Here is a 4,977-nt window from a genome sequence, read left to right as displayed (position 1 = left end):
AACAGGGAGCCCGATGCGAGACTCGATCCAGGGACTCCAGGATCATGACCTGAGCTGAAGGCAGTCGCTTAACCAACTGAGACACCCAGGCGCCCCAGAGGACAGTTTAATTCATTTAACCACGAGGCTTTTTTCCTGACTAGAAGATTTATTTTTAACACCTTTAAAAAGGGTGAAAATAGGTTTCCAGATACTAATACCAAAATCACAATAGCCCACAGCAAGGGATATAAAGATTACTTCTTGAAGTTTATTGCCACTAACAAAATACTAAAAGTTTACCAAAGTTAATTTTTTAAATTTAAAGAAATCCAATGAATAAATAATACAGTGATTCTTGGGGGCGGGGGAAGGAAACACTGTATGGTATTTTTTTATAGTTAAAATGTTTTCTGCTTTTTTTTTAGGCAGCCAGGAAGATGGTGGACATTGAGACTGAGTGTGCCTACCAAAAACAGCCAACCATCTTTCAAAATAAGAGGAGGGTCCTGCTTAGAGAAACTGGCAAGGACAAGCTCCTGCCATACTACAAAAACATTGGTCTGGGCTTTAAGATGCTCAAGGAGGCCATGGAGGGCACCCATATTGACAAGAAATGCCCCTTTACTGGTAATGTCTCCATCTGAGGGTGGATTCTGTCTGGTGTGGTTACCAAGATGAAGACGCAGAAGACCACTGTCATCCGTGGAGACTACCTCCACTATATCTGCAAGTACAACTGCTTTGAGAATCACCACAAGATCATGTCTGTGCACCTGTCCCCTGCTTCAGGGATGTTCAGATCGCTTCAAGGATTGCCACAGTGGGCAAGTGCTGGCCCTTGAGCAAGACTGTGTGCATTATTGGGCTCAAAGTCATGAAGGATGCTGGCACCAAGAAGTGATTCTAGAAGTTCTGAGACTAGGCATCTGCCCATACCCCCAAGAAAATAAAGTCATTTTCCCAATTAAAAAAAAAAAAGTTTTCCAAATGAAACACTTCTAATAGATTTGAGAGTTTCCAAAAGACATCCCCAACTTCCATTCTCTGACCAACATCGGTTTCTGTATTTGGTATTTAATTGTATTCCACAATTTGGAAGGCATAGAGGGGTATAATATAAGTATGGTGTACTATGGAAGTAAATCTCTGCATGTATGTAGTATAAGAGCTGTAAATTAAAATTTCAATGTGGTCCTGTTGGCTTTTTTTCCAGCTAGCATATTCCACTGGCTGTACATAAATTGGTCCCAAATCACAGCTTGATTAATAATCTCCACATTGTATCTATTCAATCATGGATGGTAACAGTATATAAAATGTAAAACATTTGATAAGTTATTTTCAAGTACACAGAATAATACAAATATTCTCATACTTGTAGAGAGTGATTAGTGACACCAGAAGAAACGCAAATGTCCATCATTTAATCAAGAGTTCCAGGGTAGTACTTTAATTTTTTCACAATTTATTAACAAAGACTCTATGTTATTTATAGTGTGTGCTACTGGTTTTCAATATTGAAAAAATATTACAAATAGCTTCTATATTTGCTATAGTTAAGTATAAGGAGTATAAGTAAGTACAAGGAGTCTATTGAAGTTTTCCTCAACTTACACATTATACTGAATTCTCAGTACCAGTCGTTTAGAAAAGAAAAGAGGACTATCTATTAAGGTGAGTGGAGAAAGAAGTATAGCAAAAATAAAGAGGAAAGAAAGATTTTCTATTTTCTCTTTTTGTCATCAGAATACGTTTACAGCACTTTTCTATTATCTTGTTTGTTAACTTTGTCCCTGTAGTGTCTATCAGTTTGATCATCCCCAAACATTCCTCTCTACTTACAGTTTGGTGGGGTCAGTCTCTACTTACAGATGTAGGTGGGGTCAATAACAGTACATATCAATCTGGCCACATGTTAGTATAGGAATAATTATATGATTCAAGTTAGGGTAGGTAGAGTCTTTCTGTAGGATTTTTCTAAGTGGGACTAGCAGGAAGAATTCTCTCTTCTATACGGGCATCAAGTACTAAGTATATTTCCAAGAATTTTCTTGGGACCAAGTTTTTTACCGTGTGAGAGAACCCAGGAAGCTTATGTGGAATGGAATGAATCTTAGAGGATCAAGCCCTTGGGTCCAATCTATAAAGCTTCTGAGATGCCCTGTTCCTACAATCCTTCATTTAATTCTCAGAGATATTTTATATCCTTCCAATCCACCCCCGGGTTAGCTTTAACTATGTTGATTTGGATTTCCTTCCCTTGGAACTGAAAATCTCTGCCTTAAGTTGCATGTTCAAAAGGGAATGTCAAAGGATCCTATAGCATGCTCATCTTATAAACCTCTTTCCACGGCTCCTCAGTGATTCATCTCTACCAAATCTTACATTGAAACTGGGGATCTCCATTTCACAGGTTTATTTATACCCTTAATGTGGGTGTTATTGGGATTCTCCATTTACCTTCATCAGCCTCTGCTATTCAATGATGTAGTGTGTGTGTGTGTGTGTGTGTGTGTGTGTGTGTACATTTACTGTGTTTACAGTAAAGGCTGGATCTTCCAAGGAGACCCAGGAAGATTAGTTTTCTCATTGCTCCCATAGAGTTACAGAACTTTTCCATGTAATTTCTCATGTTCAATTTCCAAATCCATATGATAATCATTTATCCTTTTCCCTGGTAGATTGCTTAAATTCTTTTGCAATTAAGTTGCAATGTTTAACTTACAAAGAAAATTGAGAGTTGTTCCCAAGTTTCCCCCCTTGAAGGAAAATTATTTTTTCATGTATTTTAAGCATGGTCTTTTTTTAAAAAAAAAAAAGTTACTTTAGCCCTGTGGAGAAAATCTTTATGATACTTACCTTACATCTCCATCTTTTTAAACATCTGTATAAACACTACCCTATCTAGTACCATCTGAAAATTATAATTTATTCACAAAACATTTTTCATAATTTATGTGCTCTCTGTATTTATACTGTATTTATACTTTTCTATATTTTTGTCTGCCTTTGTCAAAAAGCAAAAAAAAAAAAAATACTGAGTCTGAAGCCAATATACAATTAGACATAAAATTAAAGCAATACAAAAATTAATAAGAAAGTAAAATTTACCCCAAACCTAAAACATGTAAATATTTAATATTCAAGTGAACATTTTATTTTTCAAGATTAAACTTTTATTTTGAGAACATGGTAGATTTATATGCAATTCTAAGAAATAATATGGGGAGATCCCTTATTTCCTTTACCCAGCTTCCCCCAATAGTAGCATCTTGCAAGGCAAATCATCAAAGTGGCATTTCAAATTAGTGAAAAAAGAGACCTGTTTAATATATGGTGCTAAAGTAACTGGCTAATCACTTGGAGAAAAAAAATAATATAGCTATGCTTTGTTTATTACTCCAAAATAAAATGCATATAGAGCATATAGGAATGTAAAACTATTATCTCTAAAAGATACAATTTTTTATTTATATAAAATAAATCTAGAAAAAAAACGGAGGTGGGAAATACCTGTCAAAGGTAAAATAAAGCCCCAAATTAACAGACATAGACTGAAGAATTTTACTACACGGAAGATAGAAACATCATTAGCAGATCCTCTGTAAGTCCAGATTCCCACAAAAATGAGAGCAAGAAGAAAAAGAAAAAAAGAAAAAAAAACTGGTTTTATGTTAGAGTGAAATAAACGAAATGCTCCATTTCCAGAGTAAAGAGTTACACGTTTTTGGTAGCTAGCTGCCTTCTTTTCTGTATGATCTAATAGAATGTTTGCTGACCAAAGAGCATGCTTCATCATATCCATAGAACCAGCAGAGCAAAACCACGCATGAGCAAAATCAACTAGGTAATATGTATATTATACACACAACTGCAGAGGGTTCCACACATGTGTTAATCAGTTGACTCATCATTTATACATATGAATAAATAGCCTAGCACTATGAAATCAAGGAAATATGAAAGTGTGAATGATAAAAATAAGATGGAAAATGAAATAACTGGCCCCAGAAGTAAATAGTTTTTACTTGACTATCACTTTAAAACCATTTAATTGAATTCTCAGAGATGGACGATTAAGAAAATATTGCACTGAGAAATAATAATAGGTTGCTATGTGCAATATTAGGAACAATAATACTGCAATAATGATATTACAATAAAGGAGCAATCTAAAAACACAAATCAAGTACCTGGAAACAACAATATTACCAGGGTAAAAAATGGATCCAGGGAAAACTGAGAGAATTTAGGTATTAAGTAACACCTAGAATTGTATTCTTTAAGAATATCAGAGACCAAGGCCTTTCTGTCAAAGCTGTTTTTTCAGCCACTATACAGAATGCCACCCACACTCCTTCAAAAGTAAAAAAAAAAAAGGCTATAACCTCATATAGCACAAAACACCAAAAGTGGAGAGGTATGACTAAGAGTTCATCTGAAGGGGTAGGTTGAGTAGCTCCAAAATTTGTTTAGTAGGAATATCAGAAGGAAAGGATAGAGAGAGGAAAACAATGAAAAACATAATTGAAGATAATTTTTCCAACATTATAAAATAGCCCTGAATGCCTAGAGAAAATAATAAAGCAGAGCTTACACATTCAGATAAAAATGAAACAGACTGTACATTCTCACCACAAAAAAATTTATAAATTAAAAGTTCACAAAAATCCTAAATTTTTCCAAATAAAAGCAGTTTCTGACAAAAGAGCAAAAATCCCTGATACTGGATTTCTCCGTGACAAGAAGACAATGGAGTGATGTGGCAAGAAATCAATAGAGCAATAATAAATTTATGGGTGGACATGTCCTGAACTTCGATTCCTATAGGAAACTTATTCCTTCTCTTAATAGAATCTTATTCTTACTAGAACAAAATAACGAAAGTTTTAATATGCCAAAACTCAGAGAATCTACCATCCACATAACCCAGGTAAAAACAAAACAAAACAAAACAAAAAACAACATTTCAGATGTACTTTAGGAAAAAAATGC

The 4,977-nt window shown here is 34.6% G+C and overlaps 1 pseudogene; it reads left to right on the top strand.

Annotated features, from left to right (window-relative positions):
- Positions 1-419: 419 nt before the first annotated feature.
- Positions 420-898, top strand: LOC110592251 (annotated as a pseudogene).
- Positions 899-4,977: the final 4,079 nt, after the last annotated feature.

The sequence above is a fragment of the Neomonachus schauinslandi genome, chromosome 3, assembly GCF_002201575.2.
Source record: "Neomonachus schauinslandi chromosome 3, ASM220157v2, whole genome shotgun sequence".
Taxonomy (NCBI): domain Eukaryota; kingdom Metazoa; phylum Chordata; class Mammalia; order Carnivora; family Phocidae; genus Neomonachus; species Neomonachus schauinslandi.
The sequence above is the reverse complement of the archived record's forward strand: the minus strand, read 5'-3'. Positions and strand labels throughout refer to the sequence as shown.